Source organism: Mastomys coucha, unplaced genomic scaffold, assembly GCF_008632895.1.
Source record: "Mastomys coucha isolate ucsf_1 unplaced genomic scaffold, UCSF_Mcou_1 pScaffold2, whole genome shotgun sequence".
Taxonomy (NCBI): Eukaryota; Metazoa; Chordata; class Mammalia; order Rodentia; family Muridae; genus Mastomys; species Mastomys coucha.
In genome coordinates this window covers 13,176,440-13,197,934 of record NW_022196902.1, presented here as the reverse complement: position 1 = coordinate 13,197,934, position 21,495 = coordinate 13,176,440, and the positions used below count along the sequence as shown (strand labels likewise).

Genomic DNA, 21,495 nt, shown 5'->3' with positions numbered 1-21,495 from the left:
AACACTCACTCAATTCTCTTACAACTGTCAGAGGGTAAAGTGGGGAATTCATCCCTGAAGCTTGTTTAAACTGTATTTCTTTCCTGTGAATTGTGACATGCTTAAAAACCTTCTTTGGGCAGGGCAGTGGTGGCACATGCCTTTAATCCCAGCACTTGGGAGGCAGAGGCAGGAGGATTTCTGAGTTCGAGGCCAGCCTGGTCTACAGAATGAGTTCCAGGACAGCCAGGGCTACACAGAGAAACCATGTCTCAAAAAAACCAAAACCAAACCAAACCAAACCAAACCAAACCAAACCAAACCCCAAAACCCTTCTTTGGATGCTCAAAAGTTGACTAGCTTAGGTGCCAGGGAGTCTGTGAACATATTTTAACAGTTGTAGCTCAAATTTGTTCTGTAAGGATCATACTGCATCCTAAGAAATAATAGATTGTGACTGTACTATAGTCATATATATGCAGACTCTATTTAATCACTTCTTAGCCATTCATTAGACATCATTCTAGATCTTTGAGCTATCTTATTGAATTAAAGTTCATACTTACATGGATCATTTCTTGTATCTATAATAATTTTCATTGGAAAAATTCCTGTTGATTCTACTGTTACAAAATCTGCAGTTTCATGAATGTGAAACAACCCTTTCATTGCCGGGTTTCACTGATATGCTGACTGGAGTTAGAGTACTTACCCAGCATACATGCAGCTCTTGGTTGCATTTTCCATACTGAGAACAAAGCAAAATGAAACAAATGAACATTGGATGTGTTAGTTACAAGAAGCCAGCTGCCACAGCACAGGAAGAGTAATTTGAATATAGAAGTTAAAAAAGACACTCGCCCCTGGAGTCACGCTCTGAGTTTTTTTAACATTTGCTTCTCGTGAGGGTTTGTAAAAGAGTAAGTCTTTTGTCCTTGGATTATTTTCTCTCTTGCAAGGGAATAGAAACAGATTATAATTAATTAAATGAGATAATATGCCAAAAGATCACAAATCTGTGTCACTTAATAAATTATTTTTAAATATTTGTAATTATTACCACGTAGTGAAGGCCTTCTTTTTTTTTTTCTTTTTTTTAATTTTTTTTTTTTAATTTTTTTTTTATTTTAGATATTTTCTTTATTTACATGCGAATTTCTCCTTTCCCAGTTTCCCCTCCAAAAAACAAAAAAACAAACAAAAACAAACCCCTGTTGCCTCCCCCCTCCCCATGCCTGCCACCCCGCCCTCTCCCACTTTCTGGCCCTGGCATTCCCCTACACTGGGGCATAGAACCTTCACAGGGCCAAGGTCCTCTCCTCCTATTGATGATCGATTTTGCAATCCTCTACCATACACATGCTGCTTGAACAATCAGACCCCTCTATGTGCAGTCCTTGGTTGGTGGTTGAGACCCTGGGAGCTCCGAGGGTACTAGTTAGTTCATGTTGTTGTTCATCCTAAGGGGCTACAAACCCCTAAGCTCCATTGGTCTTTTCTCTAATTCGTGAAGGCCTTCTTAATGTAGATTGACCAAAAATTTAGATATCTACAAAATTAAACAATTCCCACACATTTAAGTGGAGGGGAAGGTTTAGAAATTGTTATTTTTTATTCTGTAAGGAAAAGAGGAATATGCTTTAGCACTCCCTGATTCATACTGGATCTTCGTCAGGATCTAGGAACTCAATAATACAAGAGTAGCAAGCCAAGAGCAAGCCATAAACACCTTACTAAGTTTGCATCTTTCCCTTACTCTGGAATCTTCACATGTCCGAGGACATGGCTGAGCTTTCTGCTTTAACACTTTCTAGACAAAGAACAACGAAGTTGTGAGGAAATATCAGGAAAGATGGAACTCTGAGCTAGGATTGTAAATTCTAGGGACATTACCAGGATACAGATGGAGAGAGGATAGTAGAACTCACAGAGATAATGTACCTTAATGCTGTTAACTGGCTATGGTGGTGCATACTTTAAGTTCATCCTGATCTACCTAGTGAGTTCCAGGGCAGCCAGAGCAACATAGTGATGCTGTGTTTCAAATGGGACGATGACGATGATGGTGATAAAAACAATAATAATTAATAATAAATGTTTAATCTGGCTCATCACAGGTCCAGTTTCCAGTTTGGCTATTGTGATGATGTGAATGAAGAATGTCCCCCACTGGCTAACGTGGACCCCAGTTGTTGGAGTCGTTTGTGGAGGCTGTGGAACCTTTAAGTGGAGCCTTGCTAGAGGAGGTATGTCACTGGGTGTAGTGGTTATTCCTGGTTGTCAACCTGACTATATCTGGAATGAACTACAATCCAAAATTGGAAAGGTCACTTGTGATCCTGGTCTTAAGGCTAGGAGATACAAGTTTCTGACCTGGATCCTGGCATGGAGTTCTTGAGGCATAGTGGCTATGAATCCCAGGAGACTAAGGCAAGGAGATCTCTGAGTTCAGGGTCATATGGAACAAAACAAGTCCCAGATCCAGGAGTGGTGACACACACTTTTAATCTGGGCCACACCTTCTTCTGGAGACCTACATAAGTGATATTGGAAGAAGGAAGATACTTTCAGACTGCTTGCCTTGTGAGACTGAGTAACTTCTAGATCCTTGGACTTCCATTCACAGCTGCTGCTGACCATTGTTGGGAAGTTGGACAACAGACTTTAAGTCATCAACAAATTCCCTTACTATATAGAGACTACCATAAGTTCTGTGACTCTAGAGACCCCTGACTAATATGCTGGGGATGGTTTTTGAGGGTTTAATGCTTCACCCCACTTTCTGCTTACCCTCATTGCTCCCTTCGTGTAAATGAAGATGTGATCCAGTAGCTTCATGGGTTTGTTCAGCCCTTTGGAACTGTAAGCTATCTTTTATAAATTGCTGTGGTCATTGTCTTTTACTACAGAGACAAAAATCACTACAGAGTGATTAATACAGTTGTTTTTTAATCTTCTAGAAAATATCAGCCCCAGCAGAAAATGACAGCAAAATAAATTTGTCAGTCTTAGCTGATTGTCTTAGTATAAGTGGTGGCTCATCTTGAGTGCCAAGTTAGCTGCATTGGGAGATGCTTAGAGAATTAATAAAGCACTCTGGGTGTGCCTGTGAGGAAGTTTCTCACAATTATGTGTTTTATGGGGTTGTGTAACCCCTAACTCCTATGTCTTGTAGATCAAAGTGGCAGCTCTCACCCTACAACATCTAGAAGTCTTTTTCTTTCTAAAATAAATCCATTAATCAGTAGAGGGAAATCCATCAATGATAGGATTTGTTACTCTCTTGTAAGTGCAAACTCACCTCCAGTGACCACCTGTACTGACAGTGCAGAGAATTAAAAAAAACCTATTCATTCAATTACTGTTTTTTTTTTTCAATATATTGGCAATATGTTTTTAAAAACCTCAGCTCAATGTGGCTTGGACTCTCCCATGGGATCTTAAAATCGTACTTTGGAAAAAAACTTCAAAGTGTTCTCTATGCCAAAATTATCTCGAGATCAGTCCTAGGCTCACACACACCTTGTAAACATGAGTCTCCAGGTGGTGACGGATTGGTTGCCAATGGATTCATCTGTTCCCCTGCTTCTCAGTTCTATTTTAAGATCACTATGCAATGTAGTTTGTCACACAGAGGAACAGCTGATGTCATTTCTAATGTTAGGGTCAAGCTATTGCTAAGTCAGAGGTCATCCTCGAGCCCAAGGCTTCAGACTCGGTGTGAAGCTGTTTCGAAGTGCTTCATCTTCTGATAAGTGGAAATTAGTAGAAATTATGAAGGAAATACACTGGACACTAATAACTCTACTTTTTACAGAGATATCATAGCACAGGCTCCTGCAAGGCAGTTTTCCTAGAGACGTTAATTTTAACAGACTAAGGTTCTAGAGCAATTCCAGATCTAGATCCTTGCTCCACACTCACATGACTTTCTTGTCCTCCATCTTGCAGGCTCCCCTATTCTTTCCTTTTGGTTATGCTTTATTTTAAAAGCAATCATCATGACCCAGTATATATTTCATCTCCTTATCTGTTCATTAGCTATCAATATCATCAGAATGTGAGTTCCTTGAGGCAGGACCTGTCTTGTTCACTGCTATATCTCCAGTGCTCAGGAAGATACTTACCAACATGTACTCAGAGTGGATATTTTGAATATTGGTAGTTTATTTTCTATTTACTTTTAAAAGTTATTTATTTATTCTTCTCTTTTATATTTCACCTTAACTGTAGCTTCTCCTCCCTCCTCTCTCCCCAGTCTCTTCCCCCCACCTCCCCTCTCCCTCAGATCCACTTCTCCTCTGTTTCCCTTCAGAAAAGAGCAGGCCTCCCAGGGATCAACCAAACATGGCATAACAAATTGCAGTAAGACTAGGCACAACTCTTCATATTGTGTCTGCACAAGGCAAACCCAGTAGTAGTAGGACGGTCCCAGATGCAGGCAAGAGTCAGAGGCAGCCCCCGCTCACACAGAACACCAAGCTCCATAGCCATGGCATATATACAGAGGACTTAGGTCAGACCCGTGCAGGATCCCTAGTTGTTGGTTCAGTCTCTGTGAGCCCATATGAGCCCTGTTTAGTTGATTCTGTGGGCTGTTTTCTTGTGGTATCCTTGACTCCTCTGGTTCCCACAATCCTTCCTCGCTGTCTTATGTGGGATCCCTTGAGCTCTGCCTAAGGTTTGGCTGTGGGCTCTGCATCTGCTCCATCAGTTGCTGGGTGGATGTTGGTATTTTATACACTTTACTCCTGTGTCTTATAATGGTCAAAATTCAGTAGTTATTATGTTTGCAAACACTATAAAAATATAGAATGCAAATCAAGGGGCTTGACAGCTCATAAGCCAAAGGAATAGTTTTAGTAATGAGAATCATTTTTTACTCTTTATCTGAGTTTATTAATTTCTCAAGGATACCGGGTACTCAAGCAGCTCTAACTTTCAGATACTCTGAGATGCTCAATAAGATCACTTTTATTAAAACTAGAGGAGACACAATCCTTTGCCCACTTTATATATTACTTTTTAACCTGAACCAAACTCTTCCAGCTAAGACAATCTGAAAGATGTTAGAAATTCAAATGCAATGACATTGACCTAAAATGCAGTAAAATCCCATTTTCTAAAGCTGAAAATATGCTTATTTTCTGCCTTAGTCTATTTTTGTTGGTATAACTGAATCCTGCAGCCTTGAAAGGGAAGTTTTTTAGCTCATGTCTCTGGAAGCAGGAGAGCACGATGTAGCGCCCGCTGGGCCCCTAGTGAAGGCCTACCTGCGGAGTGACGCCATCTTGAAAAGCATTTCATGGTGGGACAAGCCTGGCATGCCCACTTCCTGTTTCCTGTTCTTACAAAGCCAGTGTGGAATGATCTAACCCTATTTACCCTCCAAAGGCCCCACCTGCAAATGACATTGGCATAGACTTTGGAGATTAAAATTTTAATAAATGAAATTTGGGAAGAATCACTCAAAACATAGCATTTTCCTCCTTCCAAGATTTATCCTATAAGGAACTTCGTCTTTTCCCAGGTTACAGACTAGAAAAAAAAAATGAATCCGTTTTATAAGCCACAAAGAGTCTCCTTCGTGTGAATCCTAGCTGGTCCCGTGATTGCTTATCTTTTCTCTTCTGCTGCAGAGAACTAAGGAGCTGTGTAGTAAGGGTGATGAGTAGACTTCGTAACCTTGCTGATTCTGTTCCAGCCTCTGCAGCCGGCAATGTGGGAGCCAATCCCTTTTCCAATGACTCTCTTCTCTCCCTTCCAGAGGCTGCACACTACCTGCTTCCAATTTTGGAATGATAATGTATTTCCTCAGTTAAAACAGTACAAATATCCGAATGCAAGGTATTATTGCACTTGTAAAAATAAAGTTATTATTCTCTTTTTCTATATTGAAACTTAAAATTCAGTTTTGTTGTTTCGAGGAACTCCTTGAAACTTTAGCTTTTTCTCCCACATTTTCTTGCTTCATATTAATATATGCTGTCTGGTAATGCAAATGTATCAAGTGATTGTTAACATTATGAGCCCTGTATACGACTTGGCTTTCAATATATTTTGCCATCTAAATAAACTTATCCTTCCATGTCTGAATCTTTAAAAAAAATTGTATTTTTTTTGCAATGCGGAACATAGTTTTAATTTAAAAAGGAAAAAATGAAACTTGATATTGAGGGCCAGTCTTATTTCAGTTTCTATATCTCTATGAACAATCTTTAAATGAATGCTAACTTATATTCACTTATTTAGTTACATGGAGCACCCTCATACAAAGAATTAATTCCCATCTGCAATCTTCACATATTCCTAACATTCTTTCCTGTGTGTGCACGCATGTGCATGGGTGTGTGCGTGCATGTGTGTATGTATGTGTTTGTGCGCACGTGTGTGTGTGTGTGTGTGTGTGTGTGTGTGTGTGTGTGTGTGTTTGAATGTCACACGAGCTCTCAGGTGCAAAAGCTCATGTATTCACATGTACAGGGCTGAGGAGAATCTCCTCAGTTTTTGAGACAGGATCTCTGACCACACTTGAAGCTCAACACTTCAGCGAGGCTCAACAGCAAGCAAACACCCAGGGTCTGCCTGTTTCTACTCCCAAACACTCTGGTCACATTCACTTGGCTATGCCTGACCTTTACGTGCGTGCTGGGCATGTCAACCCAGGTCCTCTTTCTTTCACAACTTTCTAAGGAGGACATGAAGCATCACCCCAGGTTACTGAAATGCTAAGTAGGACCCTAACGCTAGCCTGCTTTTCTTGCAGAGTCAGGTGTACACATGGTGATGGTCATGCCCAGTGTTGTTACTGCTCTCATTACATGCAGCTGCAAATCCTGGACAGGATGAAGGCAGCTCATATTTGTGGACTTTAACGTTGAACATAGCCAGATACATATGGTGGGTGAGAAAACCAGGATTTGAAGTATCATTGGGTATGTGGAGAGTCCACCATTTTGCTTCTTGTATCCTTTACGTAGACTCCTAAGAGCCCTAGACTCATGAGTTCGTAGCAATATGGGCCCACACTCTCAGGAGAAGCCCTCTAGTACAGACTCAGGCCAGGGCAGCAGTCTCCTGTGGACAGTGACCATGGCCAAGGCTGGAGGGAAATTCAAATTCTGAGAGAAGAGAATGTTTTTCTCTGGTTAGAATTGTCTCCTAAGGCTAAGGCAGATGTGTATTGTTATTTTTCTCCATGTGTCTTACCCCAAGTAGCTGGGGATTCAGTGTCAGGAAATGAGAACAGAGGACTGTAAATAGAGCTTTAGTTCATCTGCTGGAGGGCGGAGAGAGCTAGCCCCTGGGAAGTGAAAGCCAGGGCAGACAAAACAAGGAGTGGAGCTTGGGAAAGGAACTCTGGAGTTCACAAGTTTCTGAGCTCTCTCCAAGTAAAAATGTTTAAAGAAATTATTTATCTGATTTTCTTTTAAAAATTTTTACTTTATTATAAGAAAACTTGCAAATAAAAATATTGCCCAATAATGCCACTACCATTATTATTACTATGTAGAAGAATTTAGGATGGGTCAGACACTGGTGCTGTCTATATGGTAACTAATTTTATCGACACAATAAAATGATAGAGTGGGCCCCATGCCATTCTCATTTGACAGAATATATATCTAAAGCCATTACCCTGTTCTTTGCACTCATATCACAAAATGTCAAGAACCCTGGTCAATACCTGAAACTGGAAACTATTAGCTCTGAATATGCTTTATTTTTCTCAAATATACACACCAAAAATAAGGCTAAAGAAGTAAATCTGTCACAATAACAGATCAACATATGCAGTGTAGTAGTTTCCTCCAAGACTGAAACATCCAGTCCTACAGGGAAGCTCTGTAAACCAGAAGGTAAAGGACTCAAAACAGCCTCAGGAAGTCCCTGAATCTGACTAGGTTCTATGGGCCCTAAGGGTAAATAGTTAAGGGATACTCCCAGCCAAGCCAAGATGCAAAGAAGACTCTAAGACCAGACAAAGTGCCTAGAAGAAGCAGAAACAAGGCCAGCTGCCAGGATCAGGCTCATTTCAACTGAGTCACTAGGAAAGGACACTTTGCAATCTCTTGAATGGCCTATAGCGATGCTGTGTGCTCCAGGTTTTCAGCTTTTGTGACTGTCACCCATGCTGGGGTGAGGTTTGGAGAGGCAGCTCTTTTTTGAGGAATTCTGCTCATGTAAGAACACTTTACCCAAACTCCTGGAAGTAACCTTTCATCCATATTCCTGTAAATAACCCCAATAAAATTCATTGGTTCTCCAAGTTTGACGTTGATGGAGTACATCCTCTGTTCTCTCATGGATTCCCTATCTGATGTGAGATGTATACCGAATTTCTCTGGGGAAAGTCTAGCCACACTTTTAATAATAGACTATAATAACAATATACTGTGTAGTAAAGCAATTTAAAATTTTGGAATCTACTGAGTTTTTCATCCAATATTTGAAAGTCAAAATTTATTGCTGACAATAACGTAAAAATTAAACCAGAGACTGGGGTGTATGGGAGACTACTATATTTCCTGAGCTGTAATGTGGGACTGCTGTGATGTGCTAAGTTGTAATGCTAGTTAACATTTGGCTACCTTTTCAGTTTAATAACTCTAACCACATTGACGTTTATAGGCAATACTGTTGTTCCTGCTCTGTGTAGCACCGATATACTCTCCCAGTAACCTTGAGGCTGAGAATCCAAGAGTCTAATAACCTCAGTGGAATTGCATCAAGGTTTTTGCAACACAAGACCCTCAGTTTAGAGCCCCAAATTCTCCATCTTGAATTCTGATAATTGATTTCCAGCCAAGCATTCCACTTTCTTCTTCATCAATGGCATCCTCTCTCCTCACTGTTAGAAATACTTTGATCAGTTACTTGCTCAATTGAAAAAAAAATTGTGAGAAATGCTAGGATTTACTCTCTGGTTTTAAAATCCAATTCTAGTCACACTTAGCTCACAATGTCTCCTCCAAGTAGCTGAAAGTAACTAATCCTTATTTAGCCACACGTATTCACTATCCCTGCCCTTCTTGCTACATTAATTCGACACTCTTGATTAGGCTATTATAATGATCTCTGTATGCTAATTAATGAAGCCTAGCTTCGTACAGCAATGTGTGCTCAGCTCTTTTGTGCCTTTTCATTACAGCTGAAGGCGTTGAGCTTTGTAGATATAGCTTATCCAGTGTTTGCACATTCTGTGAGTGGGGATGCTAAGGATTTGAACTCAGTTCCTAGATATGAGGACTCCTGCTTGTCAGCTAGATGAAGAACAGAGAAGAGATAGTTCCTTGTTCAACACTGCAAACATAACCCCCACACAAGTCTTGTCTCCAGGACATATGTGCATCTGGGATACTCTGTTGGGAAAAGCTGGTGTTGTTTCCACCCCTTACCTCAGGGCCCGAGAGCGTAGGGCTTAGCAGTGCGTTCTCCAGGCTGACAGCAAAGGTGGGGTGTTTTCCTCTTGCCTTTGGTTTAAGAGCAGTTGCTTTTTTCATATTTTCCCTTTATTAGCTGATAAACAAAAAAAATAAAAGAGCAACAGATGTGAAGATTTAATCACATTGCTTAACATTACTGGGTGATACAAAAACACGGTTCTCTTTATCTAGACAGATGGAGCTTTATAAAATAATCATGAATACTCTCTTTTGTTAGACTTGCAGAATGATTGTGCACCAAATTGCAGTGTACTTTCTGAAAAGGTCATCTTGACCTCTAGATGATCTCTTTAGGCTGTTCGTGATCATGGTTTCCCAATCAGTGTGGTACAGGTTGAAACATATTTCAATTTGTTTTCCTTTAAAGGGAATGTTTAAGGAAAAACAGATTGTCTAGAAATTAGTTTTTCTACTTGCCATGATTTACTCTTAGGTCTTCTGAACACTTTTTTTTTAAAGTTAGCTAATTCCTTCTTGCTTATTTCTTCAAGATTTCAAGAAGTAGATGGTCTTAAAAATATACTTAGCATATGCTCAGTACTGGATGAAATAGTTCGTTTGGCATATCCATCATAACACTAAATTTGTATTTCAGGGCACCTTATTGCAGATGCTGGGTTGATGTGAGGAAGTTTCAAGCTGGTAAGCTGATTTGGAATATATAGTCCCTCATTAAATAGGAATTAATCAGTAAGAACTGAAAGGTCCAAAATGAGCAACTGGAAGTGTTACAGTGTGTTACAATGATATAACACTGGAATTAATGTAGTTTAAGTTTTGTATATCCTAATAATGTTTTGAAAAGTAGTTTGGCTATTTTAGTCTTACAAATATGGTTTATGTTTTATATAATACATGTGTAATGATTGCCCACAGTGTCAATAAATAGTAAATCACTTTTTAAAAATATTTCTTCATTATCTATGAAGGTAACACAGAGATTATTATTTTTAAAAGCCCTTATATTAAATGCACTTTGAATACAGATTTTGTTTTGGTAGCTTATGTTTGAAAATACCATTTCCTTTAAATTCATGGAGCTGTAAATTATCTGCAGTCTTAAACCTAAATCACAGGTTTTTTTGAGCATATGCTAGCACTCTGAAGCCTTCTGACTAGAGTCCATTCTATTTTAGAATGTGAATATGTGTAGTGGACACAAAGAGAAGAAATTCAAGCTGTATACAGAATTTGTATATCTTAGATCCTTGGTGTATTATAATAAGTAAGTTGTAATTACTTATTAGTGCCCATTGTGGATCACAGTGTATTTGAAAGTGTGAAGCATCTGAAATCAACCCATGCAACCAGGACATGTCAGCTCAGACAGAGGATTAGTCTGGGAAGTAACGCAAGAATTATTCATCAACAGTAAGTTACAGGCTAGGCACAGTTCTAAGTGTTTAAGACATGTAACATCATTAATCTTCACAAAAATCTTTCCCAACATAGATCAGTACAGATTAAATATCACTGCATGCAAGTAGTTCCTAAGTGGTAAGCCAAGAGGCAGAGAGGTCGAGGAACTTGCTTCACATACACAAAGTGACTGAGCTGATGTTGAACTCTGGCAATTTGGCCCCACGGGCAATACTCTTAAATATTTAATTGAATAAATGTCTCCCTTAAAACTGAGATTTTGATCTAGGAAATGGAATTTTTCCTTGGTTAAGATGAAGTTCTAGATCCTTGCCAGGCAATGTCTAACTAGTCTGGAATGTGTATCTTGAGGGTCCTCAAGTCCTAGAGTTTGTTTAGATAGGGTGGAGGTTAGTATAATTTTGTGCCGAAGTCATTTTTCACTTTAGCACTTTGTTTTTATGAAGATGGATAAAATCATTTTCTTATGGTTTGTTCCTAAGAGTCCTATGAGAAACAGCTGCAGCTTTCTCTTCTCTCACGTGTTCGTTAGCCACCTGACTGACTTCTTCTCTGGGTCACAGTCCTAACTCCTGTGTCATTACCACTTATTACTTTCCAGTGAAATTCAACGCTCCGATCACCTCAAACTTCACCTTTTTTCCTCTACATTTCTTATTTGCAAAGTCAAATGTGGAAATCGACCAGCTGGACTGGAAATAATGGAGGTTCATTTTTCCATTCCATATTGTAGTGGTTTAAATATGCTCGGCTGGGGAACAATGCTATTAGGAGGTGTGGCCTTGTTGGAGGAAGTGTGTCACTGTGGGCATGGGCAATGAGACCCTCCTAACCATGTGGGAGCCAGTCTCCGACCAGCCTTCAGATGAAGATGTAGAACTCTCAGCTCCTCCTGCACCATGCCTGCCTGGCTGGACACTGCCATGCTTCCGCCTGATGATAATGGGCTGAACCTCTGAACATGTAAGCTAACCCCAATTAAATGTTGTCCTTTATAAGACTTGCCTAGGTTATGATGTCTGTTCACAGCAGTAAACCAAAACTAAGAGACAGGTCATCTATGTAAGATGGGGCTCCACTTAAATATCAGAATAAAAACCAGACCACCGAGAGAGTGAAAAGTGTGATACATGGTTAGATATAGGTATAATTAAATCCACTTCCTTTCCGACATTTCCTCCAACAAGGCCACATCTACTCCAACAAGGCCGCACCTCCTCTAATAAGGGCAGACCTCCTAACAGCACCATTCCGTAAAACCATTTCATCTGAGGGTTGGGTTCCTGGACGAGGTCTTCTTGTGCTGAATCTTCCTTGGTAACTTTCTGTCAAAGTCCTTAGTCATAATCGTACCCTTCTTATGTATAACATGATTTTGTGGTCATCCTAGGGATTTATCTCAATTAATATTCACAGAAATACTTGTGCAATAAAGTCCTTTCCAGTTCTCTTCTCTGCTCTATTCAATGAGAAGTAATCCTTAAAGCAAATGTACTTGAAAGTACCTATCACAGGCATGTTTCATTATGTTCTGTAAGTGTCTACAGAGCTACAACTTTTTAATGTTGGTTATAATACTATATGCTTGGATTTATGGAGGGAGCTAAAGCCATTTGTTAGTAAGAGTCCGTAATTATGTAATACCATAAAGGACATTTTCGGGCAGGTTGATTCACACTTTCTGTCAAAACATCATGTAGGCTCAAAAGACATTAGCTCCAAGACCTTCTGGCTTTGCTTTTCTGATGCAGTCTACATTTGAACAAAAAAGGAAGTACCACCTTCCATGGATGACACAGGATTAAAAAAGTCTGCCTGGGTTTCCTGTTTGTCTGGTGGGTTTAGCATTTTTCAAACCTGTGTTTACTTTCAGCTCCTCCCTGGTAGGGCGTGTTCACAAGTCATAGTTAACATACTTTCTTGAGGTGTCTTGGAACAAAGTCCTTTTGTGATATGCTATACATATTTACTTTGAATGACTGTGAATTTTAAATTTGGATTAGGAAGTTGATAGCATGACTGAAATTAATGTCTATTCTATAATTTATAATTTAGAGAAGCAGGATGGAGTCCAAATGGTAAAGGAACCAATCTTCCCAGTTAATCAGGAAGTAGCCCAGAGAATCAGGGCTGAGGGGTAGGACCTAAGCAATGTGTAAAGCTTCAGTTTTTTGAGCACTGGCTTGTGGCATCACAATGCAGCTGCTATCTGTTTTGTTTTGTTTTTGTTTTTGTTTCTTTTTCCCTGCTGTGGTTTTTGTGGGCTCTCTGCTTTAGAATTGGGTATTGCCTGGAACCCTGAGAGGATTAAATTATTTCTGCAGGTTTGCAGTAGTGGCCAGGATCTGCCTGCATGGTTTTTTTTTTTTTTTTTTTTTGGTCTTTAGTTTATTATATTGTGTATAGGATGCATTCTCTAGCTGTTATTAGACAAATTGAATGCTTCCTTAAGCTGAGTAAGAATGGCATCCATTCTCCACTAAGGAAAAATAATGTAACCATTAGCATTAGTTAGTTCAAATTATGTTCTTCTCTCTTTGCTGTTCAGCCAACCCTGTATGACTGCCTCGGTTCTCAATTTTATAATTAAGTTAGTGACTCAGTACCTGAGAAGAGACATTCAGGGTCAGGGGGATGTTTCATTTAATAAACCTCCTTCCTTATAAGCAGAAAGTTCTCATTTTAAGTCCCAGAAGCTGTGTGAAGAAACTAGAGATATTGTCACGTGCTTGTAGTTCCAGGGTGGAGAGATGGAGACAGGCAGGGGACTCCTGCATCTTATTGGCCAGCTCTCCTAGGCTACGTGAAAAAGCCCTAGGCCAGGGAGATCTCTGTCTGAAACAAAAAGCTGAAGGGTGCCCAAGAAAGCATGTCAGAGGCTGTGCTTTGCTCTCTGCACATGTGTGCGTTACTGGTTTACAAAAAATAGATGTGGTTATGAAATGATAGCTTTGGCATTAATAGGTCAGACTTGGTGGTGTACATCTTTAGCTCTTGCACCCAGAGGCAGAGGTAGGTGGGTCTCGGGGAATCGGAGTCTAGCCTGAGCTACCCAGAGGGTTCCAGGCCAGCCAGAGCTACTAAGTAAGAGTATAGTTTAAAAAATAACAACAAAAACATTTTGGTTTGTGATTATGAGTAAGGTCTGGGATGACATAGGTTATACAATTGTGAACCAAAGACAGGTAAACAGCGTATCTGTATCATTTCTTAGAATTCATATGCCACAGGTTTTTAAAATGATAGAGTATATTTACATCATCCCTTTTCATCATTAGAAGGCTGAGGTTAAATAATACTAATGGCTAACACAAAATTCCTTAACTCAACTCAAATTTGGGGATGCCTAACTTACTTAATTCTATTGACAGACTACTGTTCTTGGTGTTTGTGGTGTGTGTGTATGTGTGTGTGCTTATAGCAATACCTTCTTAAAACTTATATGAAAATAAGAAAAAAACCTTTTTAGTTAGCCTAATGAGGCTGAGGCAGGGCCAGCCTGGACTATGTAATGAGTTCCAGGACAGCCTGGTCTCCTGTCTTGTGTGTGTGTGTTTGTGTGTGTGTCTGTGTGAACTTTATAATGAGTTCAATTTCTAGCAATAAATTGATTTATGAGATGAAACTGCTCAAAAACTACATTAAGACCATCATTGGGTGAAAGGTCCCAGGGACTCAAAAACACTCCTGTCTAATGCTTTTTGCAAGCATTAATGTTAATTTTGAATTATAATAGTAAAGGAAATTTGTGTCCTATTGTCAGATATTATTAATTACTAATATGACAAACTGCTTTTAATTAACCAGACACACACTCTTGTACTTACCAAATACAGACAATTTTGTTTAGTTCTGAGTAAAGGACAACAGCCTGCAATGTGCTGTAGAGATCCTTGTAAATTTCCTTGCCCCTTACCTCCTGTCCTTCACCCAATCCCCTCCCTACACTCCCTTCACAGCTCTTACTTTCTTGGCTTCTCTAAGAATCTGAACCAAGACAATCCTACAGATACAGGGAACACACTGATTTGATCCCACTCCTTCCTCTGCCACTCTAAGGTGGCCTGTGCTCTTTCTCTGGTTGGCTTCTTACTGTTTGTGGGCATCTAACTGAACTAAAGTACAAGCATTGCCACTTCTCTCCCATTTTAACGACAGAGTGGAAACATTCCAGTGTCTATAGAATGATCTAATGTTTTAGGGGGAGAGCAACGATTTAGAATTGAAGTTTTAAGAATAGATAAAGTGGAATATTTAATGTCACCTAGTAGATCTATACTAATGTGTGTATAATCATTATGTGTAGATGGGGGCTTGGTGAAGGAACAGGGCGGAGATACACACACAAAGCTAATACGAACACTTGCCAAGAGATTCTGTCTGTTCTTCTGTCCTCTATAGCTTTTCTAGCCAGTACATCCTCAGTCACCTCAAGCTAAGCATTTCCTGCTAGGTCGCAGGGAGACAGGAGACACCATGTGCTTCCTGGCTTGGGTGGTGGCACATGACCATGGGCCAGTCAGTAACAGCAAACACCTAATGCTGCCAGGGATTTGCTGACCTGGTCAATGAAATCGTGCTTTTCAGCAAGATAACCCAGTTACATGTCAAATTTCTGTCTCCACTCTATTATTGACTCCTGGGAGCAAGCATACTGTAGCATTTTTCTGACATCCAATGTAGTAAGTCAGAAAGGACAACTGTAGATTTATTAAGGGAAGAGAGAGATACACCCTGCTTTGAAGCAACGGGGACAGGGACATGCAAACATTCTTTTATCTTAAGGTTAGGTGAAGCCATTCAGGTGTCACTTCACGAAGGAAGAGTGTTGAGGAGAATTGTGGAAAGATCACAAAGCTCACAATTTCTGATAGAGAGAAGAGTGTAGTCATTTTGGTTAAAGGAAGCCCTTGTAGGCTCAGCTTTGAGGCAAACAGAAAGATTTATGAATAGGAGTCATGAATATACTAGGTTCCTAAATATTACATAAAATCACATATTTTATAAGGCAGAGCATGATTATAAGGGAAGACATATTTAAATTATTTTAATGCAGATTTCTTAAAAACTATGAGAAGAGAGTCTTGATTTCTATAGCCTCCTGAGGACAGCTACCTTCCTCCTCCCCCGCTCTTGTGAGGATGAGATGGCATTGAGATTTTGAAACAGGAAGTTTTGTTTCCAAGTGTCAGACCACACAATGTAAATATTGAAGGCAGGGGTTCAGATGGAATGCGTTTGTATAATTATGTTCTCAGTTAGTCAAGTCACATGGGCTAAGTTAGTCAATCAGGCCAAGTTCCAGTTTCCTTGTCTGCTAAATGGGGATATATATTAGTGCCTATCATGAGGGGCTTCTGTCAGAATTCAGTGGGGTGTGGTGTGTACATAGTGCTAGGAATATTTCATTTTGCACATGTTCAAAAAGACAAATTGGAGGGCTTACTGAGAAATCTCACTACAACCCTGTGATTATCATTAACTTCTTCACAAATGGGCTGATTATGACTAAAGTTCTTCATTAAATTAGAAACTTATAATGGTTTAATCCAAATTCATGATTGGTATAATGGGCTTTTAGCACAGAATGTAGTTTATAGCTTTGTCAAGGGAATCAGAAAGACAAGATTATTCCTTGTATTCTGAACTAGAAGCATGATTGAGAAACTTAGGGAAGTGTTTATACATGATAGAGAAAATAAATAGAGATTTTAATAGAAAATAAATAGAAATAGAAAATAAAGTAAATAGATTTTTCCATTTGTCAACAAATATTTATTTTTAAATAATGGCAAGTGATGTAAAAGATAAAATAGGGGATGTGATGGTGTGTGTTGGGGGTCAATGAGTGTTCTGCAACTTAGACTGTGAGCTAAGTCTAAATTACAATATTATTAGAAAATTAAAACTGGTATAAATATAACCAATTTGAAAATGGCCACGTAGTTTCTTCTTCTACAGAAAAATGCCAAATGGTGGATGATGCTGGGGCACCAGGAACACACAAGGATCTGGGGGCGGGGGTGGGGTATGGTGTTGAGCAGGATTAGGAGGCCGTAAGGCCCATAGAGGTAAAGCCTAAGACAAGACGACAAGGAGTGGATCTCCGTCACCAACCTGGGCCATCTGGATAAGGACATGAAGACCAAGTCCTTGGAGGAGATCCGTCTGTTCTCCCTGCTCCTTCAGGAATCCGAGATCATTGACTTCTTCCTGGGTGCATCCCTAGAGGATGTGGTTTTAAAGCTCATGCCATGGCAGAAGCAGACTCTGGCTGGCCATCAGACCAGGTTCAAGGCTTTTGTTGCTATCGGGGACTACAGTAGTCACAACTGTCTTGCTGTTAAATGCTCTAAGGACATAGCCAGTGCCACTCCAGGGGCCACCATCTTGGCCAAGCTCTCCTTGTGTGAAGAGGCTATGGGGATGGAGTGGGGACAAGATTGGCAAGCACCACACTGTTCCACGTGTGCCTCTGTGTTGGTGTGTCTTAGTCCTGCCCAGAGAGAAGTGGAAATTGTCTCTGCCTCTGTGTCCAAGAAGCTACCGATGTTGGCTGGAACTTGGTGACTGCTACACATCAGCCAGGGACTGACTGCCACCCTTGGCAACTTTGTCAAGGCCACTTTTGATGCCATCTCTCTGGAAAAAACACTGTGTTCACCAAGTCTCCTTACCAGGAATTTACTGGTCATCTTGTGAAAAACCACACCAGCTTGTTCAGAGGGCCCAGGCTCCAGCTGTGGCTACCACATAAGGGTATTTATACAATAAGAATAAGGTGAATTAACCCTGGTTTGTTTGTTTGTTTTTGTTTTGTTTTGTTTTTTGGTTTTTTGTTTTTTTGAGACAGGGTTTCTCTGTGTATCCCTGGCTGTCCTGGAACTCACTTGTAGACCAGCTGACCTCGAACTCAGAAATCCATCTGCCTCTGCCTCCCAAGTGCTGGGACAAAAGGTATGCACCACCACTGCCCGGCTAACTCTGTTTTTAAAAAGCCAGGTAGTGCATAACAGTATTCAGATTTAAAGTCAACAATGATATCTGTGTTCTTTTTAGAGTTTATGGACTTTTATTCTGGTGTTTTCTCTATAACTGAAGGTTAACCCTTAAGCAAGAGTCTTTGGCTAATGTTTCATTCATCTCTACAAGAATTTTAACTAATGATTATTCTAAACTCATGAGAGATGATTTTGACTGACACAGAAATCATGGGGAAGTCATTTGATGCAAGCCACCGTGCTTGTGTGGCTAACTTACCAACACCAAGTATTTGAAGTTAGTTTCCTCTGGACGTCTTTTTCTATAAAGAACTTCCTACATGCAGTAGTATAAGCATATGCCTTAGTTTGCCGGCTCCTCCATTGCTCAGGAGAATTTCTGGAGTGCATATCCTGCACTGTGAGATACTGCCCTGAGCCACCATTTTTTTTTTCACTTAATAAGCCAGAAAATCTGATGTGGATAAACTTATTCAAAAATATATTCAGAATATACTTCATTCAAACATACATTTTTAGACACATGAGCAAATGAATTCCTTGAGAGTTTTACTTTTACATTAAATTGGGAATTTTGTGCTCATGCTAATCTAAAGTTCTGTAGGTTAAAAATATTTCAGGAGGCTGGAGAGACAGCTCTGTGGGGAATACTGCTTGCTGTCCAAACACAAAGACCTGAGTTCAGATCCTACTACCTACAGAAAGGAACAAAGTTGGAAGAGATAGGCTTACTGGTTACCATGCTCCCTCAAGGTTCAGGGAGAGAGCCTGTCCCTAAGAAATACAGCAAGGGTGATAGAGCAGAACAGACACCCTCATCTGGACTTTTTGTGCAAGCATAGACACATGTACCTGCATACACATGTGGGCATGCAACATACATACATATACACATTACACTCAAAATGTACACACACACACACACACACAAACACACACACACACACTCGAGCAAATGAATGCCTCCTTGAGAGTCTTATTTAAAGGAATTACATGCTGCACATGCCTGTGTGTGTGTGTGTGCGCGCGTGCGTGCGTGCGTGTGTGTGTGTGTGTGTGTGTGTGTGTGTGTGTGTGTAAGCTATTTATCTGCCACAGCGTTTTAGTTAGAGGAATTTATTTTCCCTGTAAGCACTAAGATACTGAGTAATTTCTTAATCCCTGTGCCATAGCATAATTACTCAGTTTTCCATTTTGTTTTGAATTTTTAGAAGCTAATTTAATAATCAGACTTAATAATAATAAAACCCCATTGAGTAGAAGGGCAGCTTTGCTCCTGCTGGGGAGAAGGAATTAATCTTTTACTTCCTGCTTCTCACCTACACTCTTTCAAAAGCACAAATAGTTTCCCTGCCAGAAACCTCCTAAATCTCATAAAATTCACAATCTCCACTGAGAAGATGCAGGAAATCAGCAGGCTTCAGGAAGGGCTGACACGTCTCTGCGCTCACATTCACAGCTTCCTTTTTGTTTTCTGCTCTTTTTGATTTAATGTCTGCTTTGAGTAGTAGCATATGCAGTCTTCCTATTAAATGCCCAAACAGAATGATGATTCCTGGCAAGCACAGGCACCTCATAGCAGTCCACAAAGGGCTTTGACTTACTCACCCTACTTCATGGCTTTCAATGGACCTCTGCCGAGAGGGGATGCAGCTATGGTAGAGGAGAGGGTATGGAGTGAAAGGGGGGGCAGCGAGGGGAAAGTTGTCACATGCTATTATTTCCAACATGAAAGTTAGCGTTTACAACTGAGTGGCAGAATGTAACAAAGAAAGCACAGAATTAAAAGCTAAAAACAAAACCTGGGGTTCCAATCCGTGAGAAACTAACACATCTTTACAGCAGACCTCTCCACCTTGCCTGTCTTATGGCTTCTTCTTCCCATCAATTGGCCATTATTAGTGCTATGGGACCACCTTCCACCTACCTCAGAACTGCATCACTACCTCCTCCTCCTCCTCCCCATTTGCTTCCTCCTCCTCCTCCTTCTTCCCACCCTCTTCCTTCTCCTCTCAGTCCTCCTCTTCATTCTCACCCTTCTCCCTAATCCCTAAGGGATTAAGAAATCATTCCTTATTTTGGTGCTTAACAGAGAAAACAAATTCCTCTAATTGAAAAGGTGTAGCAGATAAGTAGCATACACACACACACACACACACACACTCACACACACACACACTCACACACACACACTCACACACACACACACACTCCTTTAATATAAATAAGGCTTTCAGGGCGTTCATTTTCTCATGATTTCTTCATGCCTGCTTCACAAAGAGTTTGTAAAGAGTGAAGTCTTGTAGAGATCATTGTCAGCTAGGGATGATACCAATGTTAGTGATTCCCTCCCCAACATACAGACCACACACACATATGACACACATGGACACACATTCTTACATTACCTTTTAAAAAATTAGCTTAATTCAAACAAGATAACTCAGGCTCAGAAAGACAAGTACCCTCTGTTCATGTGTGTGTGTGTATGTGTGTGTTTGTATATGTGTGTGTGTGTGCAAGTGTGTGTATGTTTGTGTGTGTATGTTTGTGTCCTAGTCTTTTTAAAATATGCTTAACCTGGTGGAGGTAAACACAGGTAAAGGCCAAGTCACTAGAAGTGGTCCACAGACTAAGTAAAGAGCACACTTTAAGAACGAGACAACAGTGCAAAGTGGAAAGAGGCAGCACTGAGGATATGAGGGTCAATGGGGAAATGGGTGAGATGTGAGGGTCAGTGGGGAAATGGGTGGGATGTGAGGGTCAGTAGGAAAATGGGTGGGATGTGAGGGTCAGTGGGGAAATGGGTGGGATGTGAGGGTCAGTGGGGAAATGGGGTGGGGTGCAGGGAGATGAGTGGGGCCAAATGAAATGTGCATGGAATCTCTGTGTGAAGTTCCATCTGCTTTTGTACACAGCCTTTTCCTCTGTATCTTTAATATCTTCCTTCTACTGGGTTGTAACATACCCAAAATCCCATTTACTCCTACAGTTACACTCCAAACACTCCATAATTTACTTGTCCACAGAATGTAAACAGTTGAGCTTTATTCATGATTTGATCTCTTCGGATCTTGTTGTTGAATAACCCCTTGAATAGGCTGCCCCAAGTCTTAAGACTTTACACCAGAGAAATCACAAAACAGACCTGAGTTTGGAGGAGACCTCCACTGACTGGTCACCTCTTGCTTTTCTATTCCATATGATGATGTTTTTCTCATTATTCCTTTATCAGCCAATTATTTTCCTTTTGATCTGTAACAATTGTACATTTTTACCTTATCCTTTTTATAAAAACAGAGTCTTGATGTGTGGCTCTGGATGATCTAGTGCTTACTACATAGCCCAAGTTGGGCTTTAAGTCCTAGCAATCCTCCTGTCTCAGTTTCTTTGGCTATGAGTATGCACTCATGTGTATGTGTGTGTATACATGTGTGTATGTGTGTGTATGCATGTTGATGTGGATATATTGTGTGTGTGTGTGTGTGCGTGTGTGTGTGTGTGTGTGTGTGTGTGTGTGTGTGTATGTGTGTGTGAAGTTTTAGGCAGGATCTCACTCTGTATCCCAGAGTGGCCCAGAACTCACTTTACAGTCCAGACTACTTTTGCACTCAGGGTGGTCTTTCTGTCCTTTCTTCCATATGCTGAGGTTGTAGATAGACACACCCACTGTGTTCAGAATATTGCAT

General features: G+C 40.3%; 1 pseudogene; it reads left to right on the top strand.

Annotated features, from left to right (window-relative positions):
- LOC116097923 overlaps positions 1 to 17,590 on the top strand; it is a 67,420-nt pseudogene extending 49,830 nt beyond the window's left edge.
- Positions 17,591 to 21,495: the final 3,905 nt, after the last annotated feature.